This window comes from Chionomys nivalis, chromosome 1 (assembly GCF_950005125.1).
Source record: "Chionomys nivalis chromosome 1, mChiNiv1.1, whole genome shotgun sequence".
Classification (NCBI taxonomy): domain Eukaryota; kingdom Metazoa; phylum Chordata; class Mammalia; order Rodentia; family Cricetidae; genus Chionomys; species Chionomys nivalis.
The window spans coordinates 148,941,545-148,960,470 of NC_080086.1; the positions used below are offsets into that span (position 1 = coordinate 148,941,545).

The 18,926-nt window shown below is 47.4% G+C and overlaps 1 pseudogene; it reads left to right on the forward strand.

Annotated features, from left to right (window-relative positions):
* Positions 1-951: 951 nt before the first annotated feature.
* LOC130886643 (amiloride-sensitive amine oxidase [copper-containing]-like) overlaps positions 952-18,926 on the forward strand; it is a 73,612-nt pseudogene continuing 55,637 nt past the window's right edge.

An 18,926-nucleotide genomic window follows, 5' to 3' on the forward strand; every position in this document is an offset into this window, starting at 1 on the left:
TGACAGCCAGCATGGCAAGACATCCTTCACTCTGAACATACATAGTAGATTCCCATTGTCTAGGGGACTTTGTTGAACAGTAAAAACTCTAACCATGCCTTCCCCGATGGAAGGGGAGGAAGGCACACCCTGACTTAGTACCTGGGATGACCTGAGTAATCCTAGGTCAAATAACCTCAACTACCCCACCATGAAAACGGGGAAAGCTGAGCAGGGCAGAACTCTCCCTGTCCTTGCTTCACAGCCTAGACTCAGCCCAGCCAGTCTGCAGGGGTCAGAACCTCCAGTCATGAGGTCCAGACTGTCATCGGGGTTCCCTTTAAAGAGAAGCATGCCAACATGCCATGTGTTCCAGAAGGCCGCTGCTGCTCCGTGCACTCAGATTTACTATCTTCTTTCTCCCCACAGCCTTGGGGACATGCGTGCAGCTGCTATCATTTCCACTTCACAGTTAAAGACAGCGGAAGCCTGGAGTGTTCAACAAAATGGTCAAGGTCACATGGTAGTTCTCAGTGTTGTGATTTCCTAGGGCTTGATCCCAGACAGCTACAGCCCAGAACCCACACTTTGAACAGCCACGCTGAATTTTAAAATGCATCCTGATTAAAAGGTAATTTGTTTTAAAAGGGCAGTTTTGCTGTCAGCACAATTGGAGACCCTTCCAGGACAGAAGTACTTTGTAGCCAGTGAAGACCAAGACTCTGCTGCTGTGGCTCACTGTGTCCCTGGCTGATAAACACAACTCCACAGAGACAGCGCTGATAGGAGAGCATTATCTCAATAACAGAGAGTATAAGAGACTTGAAAATGAGGGAGGAAACAGCTATATGCACAAAGAGAGGCCTGGACCGCACTGAGAACAGCTCTGGCTTCATCCGGATAAAGGGAAGAAGTTCACCTAAGAACGAGGAGCTCTGAGGCCTTAGCTCTCTCCTCTGCTGTGTTTCAGCCATGAACCTGCTAGGAAGGATCTTGGCTCTGGCCTGGATGACTACCATCTTGGTACAGATGTCCATGGCAAGGCATTCCAGGTGGGCACAGAATGCCAAGCCCCGGGCCTTATGGGACTTGAGTGCTCAGGAGCTGGAGTACGTGCACAACCTCCTGAGAGCAGGAGGGGTTGGAGCTGCAGTCAGCCAAGGTACCGACTTTGGCCAAGAACTCCGTGTTCCTCATTGAGACGCTGATGCCCAAGAAGTATGAGATACTGGATTTCCTAGACAATGGAGCCATTCCTCCTTTACGGGAAGCCCGTGTCCTCATCTACTTTGGCGCCCAGGAGTATCCTAATGTCACAGAGTATGCTGTGGGGCCGGTTGAACAGCCCATGTACATGTGAAAACTGAGCCGCAAGGGAGGCCAGGAGCTGTCGTGGGCATCTCGACCCATGTCCAAAGTAGAGTCTGCCCTCCTCCTCCATACTCTGAAGATAGCCACCAGGCCTTTACAAGAGTTCTTCTTTGATACCACTGGCTTCACACTACACGACTGTGACGGCGGCTGTCTGACCTTCACCAGTGTTGCCCCTCGTGCTATGACATTCAGAAAGCGTCATAGCTGGTTTCTCTTGCAACGCTTGGTGAATGGCTACTTCCTGCAGCCCACAGAGCTAGAGATTCTTGTGGATCACAGGAGCACAGATGAACAGGACTGGAGAGTGAAGCAGCTCTGGTATAATGGCAAGTTCTACAGCAGCCCAGAGGAACTGGCTCAGAAATATGCAGATGGAGAAGTGGACATGGTGGATCTTGAGGATCCATTGCCCAAGATTACACAGCAGTCAGCACAGCACTCAACCTACAGGCCCAGTGCTGAATTCCCCATGCCCACCAGCAAGGGTGGCCCTCGAGTGTTCCAGCCCAGTGCTGAGTTCCCCATCAGCAAGGGTGGCCCTCGAGTTTTCCAGTCCAGATCTGAATTCCCCACCAGCAAGAGTGGCCCTCAAGTGTTCCAGCCCAGTGCTGAGTTCTCCATGACCATCAGCAAGGGTGGCCCTCGAACGTTCCAGCCCAGTGCTGAATTCCCTGTGCCCACCAGCAAGGGTGGCCCTCGAGTTTTCCAGTCTAATGCTGAATTTCCCATCAGCAAGGGTGGCCTTTGAGCGTTCCAGTCCAGTGCTGAGTTCCCCATCAGCAAGGGTGGCCCTCGAGTTTTCCAGTCCAGAGCTGAATTCCCCACCAGCAAGGGTGGCCCTCGAGCGTTCCAGCCCAGTGCTGAATTCCCTGTGCCCACCAGCAAGGGTGGCCCTCGAGTTTTCCAGTCCAGTGCTGAGTTTCCTGTGCCCACCAGCAAGGGTTTCCCTCAAGTTTTCCAGTCCAGTGCTGAATTTCCCACCAGCAAGGGTGGCCCTCGAGTGTTCCAGTCCAGTGCTGAGTTCCCCATCAGCAAGGGTGGCCCTCGAGCGTTCCAGCCCAGGGCTGAGTTCCCCGTGCCCATCAGCAAGGGTGGCCCTCGAGCGTTCCATTCCCATGCTGAATTCCCTGTGCCCACCAGCAAGGGTGGCCCTCTAGTTTTCCAGTCCAGTGCTGAATTTCCCATCAGCAAGGGTGGCCCTCAAGTGTTCCAGTCCAGTGCTGAGTTCCCCATCAGCAAGGGTGGCCTTTGAGCGTTCCAGTCCAGTGCTGAGTTCCCCATCAGCAAGGGTGGCCCTCGAGCGTTCCAGTCCAGTATTCCCCAATATAGCCTAAAACACAACACTGTGCTCTATGGAGACTGGAGGTTCTTCAAGCTGCACTGCTCTTATGGGCTTCAACTCTTTAATGTGTACTTCGGGGGCGAGCGCATTGCCTATGAAATTGGCGTGCGAGAGGTTATGGCACTGTATAGAGGACAAACAGCTGAAGGCAGGGAGACCAAGTACATGGATGTGGGCTGGGGCCTCGGAGGCATCACTCGCCAGTTAATTCCAGGCATTGACTGTCCCGACACAGCCACCTTCCTGGACACCATCCACTACGATGACAGTGACGGCCCTGTCCTCTATCAACGAGCCCTCTGCATCTTTGAGATGCCCACAGGAGCTCCCCTTGGGCAGCGCTTTAATTCCAACTTTAGATATAGCTTCAGTTCCTCTGCCAGGCTAAATGGGCCTATGCTGGTTCTAAGGACAACATCGACAATCCACAGTCATGATTACCTCTGGGACTTTATCTTCCACCTCAGTGGCATAATGGAGGGCAAGATGCATGCCACTGGCTACATTCATGCCGCTTTCCACACCCCTGAGGGGCTGGTCTACAGCAGTCACCTACATGCCCACCCACTTGGGAATGTCCACGACCACCTAGCTCATTAATTACCACATTGACCTGGATGTGGCAGGTAGGACTTGAGGCCAGACCCACCCAGGTACTTCATATTCCCAATAACTTCATAACAAGAGATTGGGATACGGCTCCATAGTATAAAATAAGCCTACATACATAAAGAGACATCGCTACACCCCTAAATTTGGGGTGTGGATTCCCCTTGTTGGGTCTGAGTGGAATGGTATACAGTGTTGGGGGAAGACATACCATGAAGGGTAAGAAATGCTACTTCCCAGCACCAAGAAATGACTACAGTGCCACCTGGTTTTTCAGTGTGTCTCAGAGAAATGATGTCACCACCGAGGCATGGCATAGCTGTGATGCTTGACATCAAATCCTATAACAGAACAATGTCTCCAAGATGGCTACCAGGACCAGATGGGTAGATGCCACCTTCTCAGGCCTACTTGGCCCTCCATCCCAGAGTACACCAATAGTCCTCAGGCCTGAGAAACATAGGCTGCCATGTCTACAAGGTTAAGACCACAGGAAGCAGACCAGAGCTCTAGAAAACAGGCTAAGGTCACCCTTCTGACACAGCGGCCGTGACTGACCCTGGAGCTGTCCCCTAGCTCACCTGTTATGAGAGGGCTTGGCCTCCCTTCTTCCTATAGTGTATCCCAGTGCCTGCCCCCAGCGCCCCTTCTTCCTATGGGCTGCAGTGGATGTGGGTTAGCAGAGAGAACATGTAAGAAAGAGGAGACTTCTATCCCAGCCCTTGACTCTCACCCGCCCTTCACAATGCAGGCACCAAGAACAGCTTCCAGACCCTGAAGATGAGACTGGAAAACATCACCAATCCCTGGAGCCAGAGAAGCCAGCAGGTCAAACCCATCCTCGACAAGACCCAGCACTCCTGGGAGCGCCAGGCAGCCTTCCACTTCAGGCAGACTCTGCCCAAGTACCTGCTTTTTAGCAACGCTGAGAAAGAGTGTTGGGTCACAGTCGCAGCTACCGCCTGCACGTCCCCTCCATGGCTGAGCAGCTGCTGCCCCCAGGCTGGCAGGACTCACCAGCTTTCGCGTGGCCCAGGTGAGGGGACTCAGGCAAACTGGTGAGGAAGGCCAGGAGCTCCCTCGGTGCCTCATCCACGAGGCCATTTTTGTGTTGGCCTCTGGCTCTGCCCCCTAATGCCCTGAGGGAGGGGAGTTCACAGGAATCCTGACTGACAGGTGGAGATGGCCAGTCTCTCGGGTTCCTAGGAGATGGTCAATCGTTTCTCTATCCTTGGCTCTGAGGGTGTTTCTATGGAGCGAATCAGAGGCAGACCTTATTTCTGGAGCTCCTTGGATTCTTCTCTGCCTGCAGGTACCAGCTGGCAGTGACCAAGTACCAGGAATCTGAGCGGTTCCACAGTAGCCTTTACAACCAGAACCACCATTGGGCTTACCCTATGGTCTTTGAGGACTTCATTCACAACAATGAAAACATTGAAGACAAGGTACTGATCCAGTCCCCTTCGCCCACCTCTGGTCTTGTCACTCATCAATGACTGGAGCTTTCCCTAGTCCCAGGATTGTGGCTGCTGGGTAGAGGACAAGTTCAGAGGTCAGGACGTATGGGCCCACCTCTTTTTCAATGGGGCTGAGAAAATCTTGGGAAGTTTATAGACCAAGACTCCTTGGGCAGCCAGTATTCAGCACTGCCCTGCCCACTGAGGCCCATGTTTCTGCCATAGGACCTGGTGGCCTGGGTGACAGTAGCCACACAGCTCCACACAGCCTCCAATCTGAGGATGCCTCACCATGGCTGCACCAGGGAACTCTGCAGGATTCTTGCTCCAGCCATTTGACTTCTTCCACGGCTTCCAGCGATATCCAGGTACAAAAGTCACAACTACGTTAGGCTCCAGATCCTTGGAAAGGCCCACTCAGTGCCTCCACAGTGACAAAGGGACACACAATCTTGTGTGAAGAGTCTGGCCTGGCTCCTGCCAAATAGCTCCAGAGCCCCACAGAGACAGACAGCAAATCCTTTACTTTCTATCATTGTATGCTGCCTCTTAGACACAGGGGAAGGGTATGGGCCACGTGCTCAGATGGGTAGCTATAGGTCCCATTCATACGTCCCTACTGTACCCCAAAGGACCACCACGAGCAGGGCAAAGGAAGCCCAGGGAGACCCCAGATCAGTGTCTGGGGCTTTTTGATCCCTCTTAGGGCAATGCTTCTCAACTGTCCTAACACTGTGACCCTTTAGTATAGTCTCCATGCTGTGGTCACCCCAACCATAAAATTATTTCCTTGCTACTTCATAGCTATAATTCTGTTACTGTTATGAATTTTAATGTAAATACCTGATATGCAGGATATCTACTATGTGAGCCTCCACTAAGGGGTCCTGGCCCACAGATTGAGAACCCCTGCTTTAGGGGACTTGTCCCACCTCAATGATGGATATGCAGAAGGGAGCTGCTAGCGGGAAATCTAAGAGAATCACCCACATCTCTGACTCTAGCATCTTCCTTCTAGCATCTCTGACGTATCCCCAGTGTGTGTGCTGATCCACTGTGCCGCCATCTATATACTGGAGATACTGACTTCCATCTGTAGTGAAGAATAGTTCAATAAACTAGGGCACCGCCCCACTGTGGTGTCAGGTAATGACAAGAGTTCATGAGTTTTACAGTCTGGGGACTACAAGAGAACCCTACAGGACGTACCAAGTAGCAACAAAGACAGAGACTAACGTGTAGAGTATGAAAGATGTAGATGTAGATATATGTGTGTATACACACACAGACACACACATATACATGTGTGTGTACACACACAGACACACACACACATATATATGTGTGTATACACACACTGACACACACACACATATATATGTGTGTATACACACACAGACACACACACACATATATATAGTTATACATATGTATATATGTAAGGATGGAAGGAGACTAAAATTCACTTTTTCAGGACTGAAAGGTAGATGACATACATACAGGTGCTCATGAAGAGTGGAAAAGGGCAAGGAAACAGATTTTTTTTTCCCCCGTGCCTCCTTTAGAAACACAGCCCTAGGCCGGGCGGTGGTGACGCACGCCTTTAATCCCAGCACTTGGGAGGCAGAGGCAGGCGGATCTCTGTGAGTTCGAGACCAGCCTGGTCTACAAAGGGAGTTCCAGGACAGGCTCCAAAGCTACAGAGAAACCCTGTCTCGAAAAACCAAAAAAAAAAAAAAAAAAGAAACACAGCCCTAAAGAGCTGCAGGGCTGGAGATGTGACGGGGGCTCAGCAGGTAACGTGCTCACACTCAAGCACAAGGACCAGAGTCCAGATGCCCAGCAGACATAGAAAGGGAGGAGCATGGCCCATGTCTGTAACCCAGCACTGATATTAGGTATGTCAAAGACAGGAGGTCTCTGGAGCTTGCCGGCCAGCCACTCTAGCAGAATACGGTGAACTTGAGTTTAGGGAGAAATCCTGCCTCAAAAACTAAAGTGGAGAACAAGACACATAACATTGACTGCTCTGCACCCCGATGCACATACATCAAAGAACACACTGCCACGCATGTAAGGTACACAAACGCACATATATAGCACACACAAACAAAAAGATAAAAGAAGTGAGAGCCCCTCATGCTTGTCCTGTCATTCCCTTGCTATCTGCTCGCACTGTGTGTACAACAGCATTCAGTGGTGCCTGTGGAGTGGAGCAGAGGCAGGCAGAGCAGAGCTCACTGTGTATCCAAGGGGGCACTAAAAAGTCTGACAGGGAGGAGGCGGGAGGAAAGGGACAAAGTATGATATAAGGGACAGGAGAAAAGAAGACCAGAGACCAAGAAAGCAAGAGCCCAGGCCAGTGGAGATAGAGGATGGCACTGTAAATAAGTGTGTTTGGGAAGTAGGCATGCCTCCTGTCCACAGTAAGGAGGGTCTGCAGGGGTCCCGTTGCTGTTGTGTCTTTCCCTGTGCCTGTCCGTGTTATTTTGAAAAATATTGTTCTCAACCTCTTCCTCACCTCCTGCCTTCCAGACAAAGCAGAAAGACATCTGGGGATAAGAGATTGGAAAGCAGGAAGTTAGCTATAAAGGACACAAAAGCATTGGAAATGCATACTGCCTGATGTAGGTGCCAGCCCCCTTCTGGAAAGACAGCAAAGACCACTGGTAGGCAGAGACCAAACTGCAGGCAGGGAGGAGCAAGGAGAAGTTGGAGGATTGAGGCTCTGTGAGAACACTCCCTGGCATTGCAATAGTGGGTGCCTGTCGCACACCTCTGTGTGCCTGATCCCCTGAGGGTACAGCAATAGTGGGTACCTGTCACACACCTCTGTGTGTCTGATCCCCTGAGGGCATAGCAGGCAGGAACTCTGGACTATGCCGTGGACTCTGGGTAGAAATGGAGTGTCTCTGTGGCCCAGCATTTGTGGCACATGAACTACAGAACGGATGCTTAGAGTGGGAGATGCATAAGGAGTGGGGAAGGGATGAGGGTGATGCTCTACACCTCCTCCTCAGTGTGACCACAAACCTGAACAGCCACAGATGAAGTCTGGGTCTGTACAAGATTAGGCCCAGCAACACCTTGTCATGGACAGGGGTAACTCATTGCCGGTGGTATAGCCCCTGGCAAGTCACCCATGCTCATGTGCACAAAGCCTCACCCATTGTCAAGGCCACACTAATAAAACCATTGGGTTAGCAAAAGGAAAAAAAAAAGAAAAAAAAGAGGCATGAAAGTGGAAAGGGCCTAGCTGGGAAGAGGAAAGCAATTCAACTCCTTTGAAAGAGAGGATAAGGTGGAAGCCCGCACTGTGTGCGTGTATGAAGATAGCACAAATTATATATAATTAATATTTTTTCATCATATTTTACGTGATGTCTAGAGATAAGACAGTTGAATTAAGTGACATCCTTGCAAAATAAGGACAGCACCCTAATAACCAGAACCCAGAGGACAGCAGAGGGTGTGGTGGCTCATACTTGTAATCCGACCTGGGGAGCCAGACACACACACACAGGTACCTGGAGCATCCTAGCCAAATCACTTAGCAGGCCTGTCAAGCTCTAGGCCAATAAGAGATCCTATCCCAAAATGGAAATAAAGGAAAGTACTTTGTGATGCTATATATCTATAGTCCCAGGCCTGGGGAAAGTAGGCGAAAAGCACACAGCTAAATTAGATTCCAGCCTGGCCCACATAATACTGTCTACAAAAATAATAATAATAATAAAGTAAAGAAAAGGAACAAAAATAAGGTGGGGGAGTAGATGGTGCCTAAGGATCAACTCCTTTGTCTCCTGACTTTCACACATGCGTGTATAACAGTGAATGTACAGATTAGTCCCTGGCTCATTGGGGCATCCAGGAGTTCCTGTGTAGGTGCCGAGAAGTCTCATCGGGACGGGTGAGTGTGTGCTATCCTGGGGCGGACTGTCCAGGTAGAGAGCACAAACACCCCTCCCCCAGCTCCTGCTGCAGGGCTTGCTCTCCTACACACCCGCCCCCACCCCCACCCCCAAACCTGCCTTGTCTGCAATGTCCTTAGCTGTGGAACAGTTTCCTGCCATTTCACTAAGGCTACCAACCCAGAGCAGTGAGTCCCTGACCAGAGGGCAGGCCTCAAGGTCCCCGCCAGGGAAAGCGGGCCCTTGCTGCTGGGGCTGCAGTCTCTGCTGTGATCTGCTGGACCTGCTCTGCCTGCGCCCTACTTCCCTTAGTCCCTGGCTCATTGGGGCATCCAGGAGTTCCTGTGTAGGTGCCGAGAAGTTTCATCGGGACGGGTGAGTGTCCAGGTAGAGAGCACAAACACCCCTCCCCCAGCTCCTGCTGCAGGGCTTGCTCTCCTACACACCCGCCCCCACCCCCACCCCCAAACCTGCCTTGTCTGCAAGGTCCTTAGCTGTGGAACAGTTTCCTGCCATTTCACTAAGGCTACCAACCCAGAGCAGTGAGTCCCTGACTAGAGGGCAGGCCTCAAGGTCCCCGCCAGGGAAAGCGGGCCCCTGCTGCTGGGGCTGCAGTCTCTGCTGTGATCTGCTGGACCTGCTCTGCCTGCGCCCTACTTCCATTAGTCCCTGGCTCATTGGGGCATCCAGGAGTTCCTGTGTAGGTGCCAAGAAGTTTCATCGGGACGGGTGAGTGTGTACTATCCTGGGGCGGACGGTCCCGGTAGAGAGCACAAACGCCCCTACACTAAGGCTACCCAACCAGAGCAGCGGGCAGGCCTCAGCAACCCCCGAAAGGGAGCGCAGGCACCTTCAGCTTGTACTGCAGTGTTGCCTGTGTTCTACTGGACCCCGCCCGACCCCTTGCATTCGGCCTTCTTTACGCGGGTCATTGGAATACCACGCATCCATGTTTTGGTGTTGAGGAGTTCACCTGGAAGGGAACGGTTCCTGCCCCTACACTGAGGAGATACACCTAGAGAGTTAGTCACAGCAAAGACTGGTCCAAGACATCTGGCCTCTCCTGGCTCCATTTGAAGGAAAAGATGGGCAGGTGCCAATGCAAGAATTCCCCCAACAACTTGAAAGGCAACGTGACATCACCAGGATCCAGGAATCCCGAAATGAGAAGTCTAAACCCTAATACAGAAGAATTAGAAGAATTCGACTCAAAAGTGAATTTTATGAAAATAATAGAGGACCTTAAACAGGAGGTGAAAAACTGCCACAACCAATTAGAGATTACAAACAAAAAGGTAGAGGAAATGAATAAATATCTCAAAGATACCCAAGAAAACCAAGAGAAACAAGAAAAAGTAATCAAACAGGTAAGGGAAACGGTTCAAGACTTGAAGAACGAAGTGGAAGTAATAAAGAAAACACAAACCGAGGGAAGGATGGAGATGGAAAATTTGAATAAACGAACAGGAACTACAGAGACAAGTACCACCAACAGATTACAAGAGATAGAAGAAAGAAGCTCAGACACTGAAGATACCATAGAGAAAATAAACACTCTCATCAAAGAAAACAGCATAACCAACAAATTCTCATCACAAAACATTCAGGAAATCTGGGACACAATAAAAAGACCAAACCTAAGAATAATAGGGATAGAAGAAGGAGAAGAAGTACAGCTCAATGGTCCAGAAAATATATTTAATAAAATTATAGAATAAAACTTTCCCAACCTTAAGAAAGATATTCCTTTGAAGGTCCAAGAAGCATACAGAACACCAAATCGACTGGATCAAAAAAAAACATCTCCTCGTCATATAATAATCAAAACACAAAACATACAGAATAAAGAAAGAATATTAAGAGCTGCAAAGGAAAAAGGTCAAGTTACCTATAAAGGTAAACCTATCAGACTTACACCTGATTTCTCTATGGAAACCATGAAAGCCAGAAGGTCCTGGATAGATATACTGCAGAAACTACGAGACCATGGATGCAAGCCCAGACTACTATACCCAGCCAAGCTTTCGTTCACTATAAATGGAGAAAACAAAGTTTTCCAGGATAAAAACAAATTTAAACAATACGTAGCCACAAATCCAGTCCTTCAGAAAGTAATAGAAGGAAAATCACAAACCAAGGAGTCCAACAATGCCCACAATAACTCAGACATCTAAAGACCCTTCACCAGCACAACTTGAAGAAGGGAAACACACAAACTCTACTACCAAAGGAAAGAAAGAAAGAAAGGAAAAATGACCGGAGTTAACAACCACTGGTCATTAATATCACTTAATATCAATGGACTCAACTCACCTATAAAGAGGCACAGGCTAAGAGATTGGATACGAAAACAGGATCCAACATTCTGCTGCTTACAAGAAACACACCTCAACCGCAAAGACAGACATCTACTCAGAGTAAAGGGCTGGGAAAAGGTTTATCAAGCAAACGGACCTAAGAAACAAGCAGGTGTGGCCATACTAATTTCTAAGAAAGTTGACTTCAAACTAAAATCAATCAAAAGAGATGGAGATGGACATTTTTTACTCATAACAGGAACAATTCACCAGGATGAAATCTCAATCCTGAATATATATGCCCCTAATATAAAAGCACCCACTTATGTAAAAGAAACGTTACTAAAACTCAAGGCAGTCATCAAACCACACACACTAATAGTAGGAGATTTCAACACTCCTCTCTCACCAATGGACAGGTCAATCAAACAGAAACCTAACAGAGAAATAAGAGGATTAAGGGAGGTAATGAATCAAATGGACTTAACAGACATCTATAGAACATTCCACCCAAATAGGAAAGAATATACCTTCTTCTCTGCAGCTCATGGAACCTTCTCGAAAATAGACCACATACTCGGTAACAAAGCAAACTTACACAGTTACAAAAAAATATCGGTAACCACCTGTGTCTTATCAGATCACCATGGATTAAAGTTAGAATTCAACAACAATGCTATCCCCAGAAAGCCTATGAACTCATGGAAACTGGACAGTCAACTACTGAACCTCACCTGGATCAAGGAAGAAATAAAGAAAGAAATTAAAGTCTTTCTTGAATTCAATGAAAACGAAGACTCAACATACTCAAACCTATGGGACACTATGAAAGCAGTGCTAAGAGGAAAATTCATAGCATTAAGTGCCCACTTAAAGAAAACGGAGAAAGCACACATTGGAGACTTAATAGCCCACCTGAAAGCTTTAGAAAAAAAAGAAGCAGACTCACCTAGGAGAAGTAGAAGACTGGAAATAATCAAATTGAGGGCTGAAATCAACAAAATAGAAACACAGAAAACAATCCAAAGAATCAATGAAACAAAAAGCTGGTTCATGGAGAAAATCAATAAGATTGATAAACCCCTATCCAAACTAATCAAACGGCGGAGAGAGAATACGCAAATTAACAAAATCAGAAACGAAAAGGGAGACATAACCACAGACTCAGAGGAAATTCAGAGAATCATTAGATCTTACTACAAAAATCTGTATGCCACAAAATTGGAAAATGTTATAGAAATGGACACTTTTTTAGATAAGTACCATATACCAAAGTTAAACCAGGACCAGGTGAACAATCTAAATAGACCTGTTAGTCGCGAAGAATTAGAAGTTGTTATAAAAAACCTCCCCACCAAAAAAAGCCCAGGTCCAGATGGCTTCAATGCAGAATTCTACCAGAACTTCCAAGAAGACCTAATACCTATACTCCTTAATGTATTTCACAATATTGAAACAGAGAAGTCATTGCCAAATTCCTTTTATGAAGCTGAAGTTACTCTGATACCAAAACCACACAAAGACACAACCAAGAAAGAGAACTACAGGCCAATCTCACTCATGAACATCGACGCAAAAATACTCAATAAAATACTGGCAAACCGAATCCAAGAACACATCAGAAAAATTATCCATTATGATCAAGTAGGCTTCATCCCAGAGATGCAGGGCTGGTTCAACATACGAAAATCTATCAATGTAATCCATCATATAAATAAACTGAAAGAAAAAAACCATATGATCATTTCATTAGATGCTGAAAAAGCATTTGACAAAATTCAACATCCCTTTATGATAAAGGTCTTAGAGAGATTAGGAATACAAGGGTCGTTCCTAACTATAATAAAAGCTATTTATAGCAAGCCGTCAGCTAACATCAAATTAAATGGAGAGAAACTCAAAGCTATTCCACTAAAATCAGGAACACGACAAGGTTGTCCACTCTCTCCATACCTCTTTAATATAGTGCTTGAAATTCTAGCAATAGCAATAAGACAACATAAGGGGATCAAAGGGATTCAAATCGGAAAGGAAGAAGTTAAACTTTCATTATTTGCAGACGATATGATAGTGTACATAAGCGACCCCAAAAACTCCAGCAAAGAACTCCTTCAGCTGATAAACACCTTTAGTAGCGTTGCAGGATACAAGATCAATTCCAAAAAATCAGTTGCCCTCCTATACACAAAGGATAAGGAAGCAGAGATGGAAATCAGAGAAGCATCACCCTTCACGATAGCCACAAATAGCATAAAATATCTTGGGGTAACCCTAACCAAGGAAGTAAAGGATCTATTTGACAAGAACTTTAAGTCAATGAAGAAAGAAATTGAGGAGGATACCAGAAAATGGAAGGATCTCCCTTGCTCTTGGATAGGGAGGATCAACATAGTAAAAATGGCAATTCTACCAAGGGCAATTTATAGATTCAATGCAATCCCCATCAAAATCCCATCAAAATTCTTCACAGATCTTGAGAGGACAATAATCAACTTTATATGGAGAAACAAAAAACCTAGGATAGCCAAAACAATCTTATATAATAAAGGATCGTCTGGAGGCATTACCATCCCTGACTTCAAACTCTATTACAGAGCCTCAGTATTAAAAACAGTTTGGTATTGGCATAAAAACAGAGAAGTCGACCAATGGAACCGAGTAGAAGTCCCTGATTTTAACCCACAAACTTATGAACACCTAATTTTTGATAAAGGAGCTAAAAGTATTCAATGGAAAAAAGAGAGCATCTTCAACAAATGGTGCTGGCAGAACTGGTTGTCAACGTGTAGAAGAATGAAAATAGATCCATATCTATCACCATGCACAAAACTCAAGTCCAAATGGATTAAAGACCTCAATATTAGTCTGAACACACTGAACCTGATAGAAGAAAAAGTTGGAAGTACTCTACAACATATGGGTACAGGAGATCACTTCCTACGTTTATCCCCAGCAGCACAGACATTAAGGGCAACATTGAATAAATGGGACCTCCTGAAACTGAGTAGCTTCTGTAAAGCAAAGGACACTGTCACTAAGACAAAAAGGCAACCCACTGACTGGGAGAAGATCTTCACCAACCCTGCAACAGACAAAGGTCTGATCACCAAAATATATAAAGAACTCAAGAAACTAAACTTTAAAATGCTAATGAACCCAATAAAAAAATGGGGCACTGATCTGAACAGAGAATTCTCAACAGAAGAAATTCAAATGGCCAAAAGACACCTAAGGTCATGCTCAACCTCCTTAGCGATAAGGGAAATGCAAATTAAAACAACTTTGAGATACCATCTTACACCTGTCAGAATGGCTAAAATCAAGAACACCAATGATAGCCTTTGCTGGAGAGGTTGTGGAGAAAGAGGCACACTCATTCATTGCTGGTGGGAATGCAAACTTGTGCAACCACTTTGGAAATCAGTGTGGCGATTTCTCAGGAAATTTGGGATCAACCTACCCCAAGATCCAGTAATACCACTATTGGGAATATACCCAAGAGATGCCACATCAAATGACAAAAGTATCTGTTCAACTATGTTCATAGCAGCATTGTTTGTAATAGCCAAAACCTGGAAACAACCTAGATGCCCTTCAATGGAGGAATGGATGAAGAAAGTGTGGAATATATACATATTAGAGTACTACTCAGCAGTAAAAAACAATGACTTCTCGAATTTTGCGTGCAAATGGATGGAAATAGAAAACACTATCCTGAGTGAGGTATCCCAGACTCAAAAAGAGGAACATGGGATGTACTCACTCATAATCGGTTTCTAGCCATAAAATAAAAGACATTAAGCATATAATGTGTGATCCTATAGAAGCTAAATAAGAAAGTGAACCCAAAGAAAATCATATAGTCATCCGCATAGAGAGGGGGAAGTAGACAAGATTCCAGGGCAAAAACTGGGAACTTGCGGGTGAGGTGGCATGGGGCAAAAGGGAAATGGGATGAGAAATATGAGAAGGGGAGGATGGGAGGAGCTCGGAGGATTGGGATGGTTGGGATATAGGAAGGATGGATACGGGAGCAGCGAAGTATATATCCTATCTAAGGGAGCCATCTTAGGGTTGGCAAGAGACTTGACTCTTGAGGGGTTCGCAGGTGTCCAGGAATATGTCCCCAGCTGGTACCTTGGGCAACTAAGGAGAGGGAACCTGAAATGACCCTATCCTATACTGATGAATATCTTGCATATCACCTTAGAACCTTCATCTGGCGATGGATCGAGGTAGAGACAGAGTCTCAATTTGGAGCAACGGTCTGAGCTCTTAAGGTCCAAATGAGGAGCAGAAGGAGGGAGAACATGAGCAAAAAATCAGGACCACGAGGGATGCACCCACCCACTGTGACAGTGGAACTGATTTATTGGGAGCCCACCAAGGCCAGCTGGTCTGGGACTGAATAAGCATGGGTTGATTCCGGACTCTCTGAGCATGGCGGTCAATGAAGACTGATGAGAAGCCAAGGACAATGGCACTAGGTTTCGATCCTAATACATGAACTGGCTTTGTGGGAGCTTAGCCTGTTTGGACGCTCACCTTTCTGGACGTAGATAGAAGGACCTTGGTCTTCCCGCAGGGCAGGGAATTTGGACTGCTCTTCAGTAACGAGAGGGAGGGGGAATGGAGTGGGGGGAGGAGAAGAGGAGTGGGGATAGGGGGAGGGAAGTGGGGGGAGGGCAATATTTGGGAGGAGGGGAGGGAAATGGGAAATGGGGAGCAGGTGGAAATTTTAATTAAAAAAGAATAAAAATAAATAAATAAGTAAAAAAAAAAAAAAACAGTGAATGTACAGCTGTATACACACATACATATACACATATACATGTATACACACATACATATACATGTATACACACATACAGTACACACATACAGATGCACATGTACACGTATACACACATGCATATACACATGTACACGTATACACACATACATATACACATGTACACGTATACACACACACACTGGTATACACACAGAAAGAGAGAGAGAGAAGTGAAATCCAGCTTATAAAATTTTCAAAGAGCAATCAGCACAACCAAATTTAACTACAGCTGGTACTCCTCGCGCTGTCCTCCTGACTTTGGATTTACCCAGGCCCCTTGTCTTGCCTACTCCTGCCAAGACGAACCCTGAAAGCATGGAGCCTTGTGATTTTTTTGATCAATTACAGAGCAAGGCAAGGTGAGCAGAGCTGCAAGACAAGGGAAGAGAGGAGTTCCTGGAGTACATGATGTCCATGGAGCCAAACAACCTTGACGATCCACAGATAATGGGCCAGGAGAGTGCGAAGGAGCCTCCCAAATCAGTCTTGACAAAAACCACCAGCGCCAGCAGGCACGAGGAAGGGATGCTGAGGCTCCCAGCAGGCACGAGGAAGGGATGCTGAGGCTCCCAGCAGACAGGAGGACAGGATGCTGAGGCTCACAGCAGACAGGAGGACAGGATGCTGAGGCTCCCAGCAGGCACTAGGACAGGATGCTGAGGCTCCCAGCAGCCCAGCAGCTCACAGGCGATGGGGCAGGTGCAGCACACACCTTTCACAGTCAGGAGATCTCATTCTCTAAAGACTAAATACATAAGTGCGAGGGGCAGTGAGTGGAACTGGTCAGAGTCAGGTCCAAGGTCAACACAGGAAGTTCCTTGATGGGGTAGGATTTTAGCTAATTTTGAAAAGAGACAGTGTAAAACTTGGCATAGAGAGTTAAGTGAGAAAGCTTATCTGGAAGGAAGACTCTTCCAGAAGATTTGGGCCTCTCGCGTACACACAGCATGTGTTTCCAGACCCTTAGGAAAGGCATATGGCCAACGAGGAAACACATTTTCAAACAGAAAACACGAAGCACCCACAACACTAAGGATCTGTGGCCCAGTTCCTTACTGGTATGCCTGATTAGTTTCCCTTGCCTATGTCTTTCCCCGCCACACATCTGAGGTGAAATTCACCCAGATTCCAGCCCCTATTCCCCCCGATAGTGGAGGGCACCCAGCACTGGGCCCCTCTCTGTGCCTCTCTCTCACAGAAGACAGTTTTCTAACCAGCTAAAAACAAAGGGAATTAATTACCCAGAACAGCAAGGTCCTGTGAGAGCCTTCCACTCACTCACAGGCCCAAGTCATAAGCCAAGACTGAGTCTCACCCCAACCTACCGAAGTGAGGACCCTAGGGTTACAACAAGGCTTCCAGCTTGAGACAGGCACAATGTACCTTTCTTGTAGAGAAATGCCGCAACTGGGGTCTTCCAGAGGGGCCTAACTGCGTCAAGGTTGGGTTAAGATCTGCAGATTCAGAGCTGGCGAGTGTGGCAGCTGCCTCCATCTGTGGGAGAGCCAAGATCTCCCATAAACTATGGGCACAGCAGGGTCTGGCAGGCAGTCCCACATTGGGCACAAGGGAGGACAAAGCTACTACACGTTGACAGCATCATAAGCAACCTGGCCTGGATACATTGCCCCTATCTGATGGATGCCTTGACGGTGAGGTCCCTCACCATGTCTTCCCTTAAAAGAAGAAAAGAAAGGCTTCACTCTGGCTCTAACCTAGCAAGATATGAAGAGGTACTCCTATGATCAAGGGACCCCAGCTTGAGTCCCCATTGGGAAGGCAGAAAAAGCTGGCCAAGGCAGGATTTCCCCCATCCTTGATTCACCCCCAAGACTCAGCCCAGTCAGTCTACTCTGTGCTTAGAACCTCCTGTGTGCTGGGGTCCAGGCGATCATCGGGGTTCACTTTAGAGAAACACACAGAAAACGTGACGTGCATTCCAGAAGGCCAGCATCGTTCCACACACTACTTTTACTGTCAGCTGCCTCCCCTCCATAGCCTTAGGGACATGCACACCGATGGTGGTGTTTCCATTCACAGCTGAAGACACTGGAAGCCCAGAGAGTTTCAATACAAAGTCACCCAAGTTGTGCTTAGCTCCATGATTTCCCAGGATCTGATTCCAGGCAACTTGAGCCCAGAGACGGTTCCTTGAACACGCCCACACGGAATTTCAAAATACATGTCCCTAACAGGTCATTTATAGCATCAAGCATGGAGTTTTGCTGTCATGATAGTCTTCTGCTCCACCAGGACATGAGCAGACCCCTCCGGAACAAGCCTTGGGAAGGTGGGATTTTGGTGCTCTGGGTGAGGAGTGCTCCCCCGCTGAGATAACTCTGAGACATGGGCCGCATCTAGGTATAAACACTATGAAAATTTTTAAGATGAAGGTGGAATAGTTAGAGCACACACAAAGGCCTGGAAAGCACGGGGATCTGAGTGGAGACCCAGAGAGACTATCTCTGGCTGATAAGATGCTAACAAGGCCAGATCAGGGCACTCTGAGGTGCTCCTAGGAGAGAGAAATACCCAAGCCTTTTTTTTCTGCTCTGCTGTATTTCAGAGTCCAGAGGGAGTGTCACTAGGTGGGGTATCTGCTGCCTGGTGCTACAGGTGGCCATGGCAGTGCCCCGGATGTACCCTATAGGGAAAGACCCAGGTGTCCTGGAACCTGAAAACTTCAACTTCCTGATGAGAAGAAGGAGCAGGAGCTGAAGTCATCCTCTTTGGGGAAGATCTCTGTGTTCCCTATAAAGACACTGCCCAAGACGAACACATTGGGTTTTCTGGAGAGAGGAACAAGATTATGTGGAAAATCTGGGGTTGTCATCGTCTCTGGCGCCTGGGAGCTCCCTCGTGTTACCATGTTTGCTATGAGGCCCCTGCCACAGCCCATCTACATTAGAGAACAGGCTGCCAGGCTGGGGCATCAGCTGTCCTAGACATCCAAACCCATCCAAAGCACTCTCCTACCCTAAAGAAGGCCACCAAGGCTTTCGTAGAGTTTTTCTAGACACCCCTGGCTTCTCACTACAGGACTGTAATGGCGGCTGCCTGACCTTCACGTATGTGGTCCCTCATGCTGTGGAGTCTAGCAGGCACCGTACATGGTTTATCCCA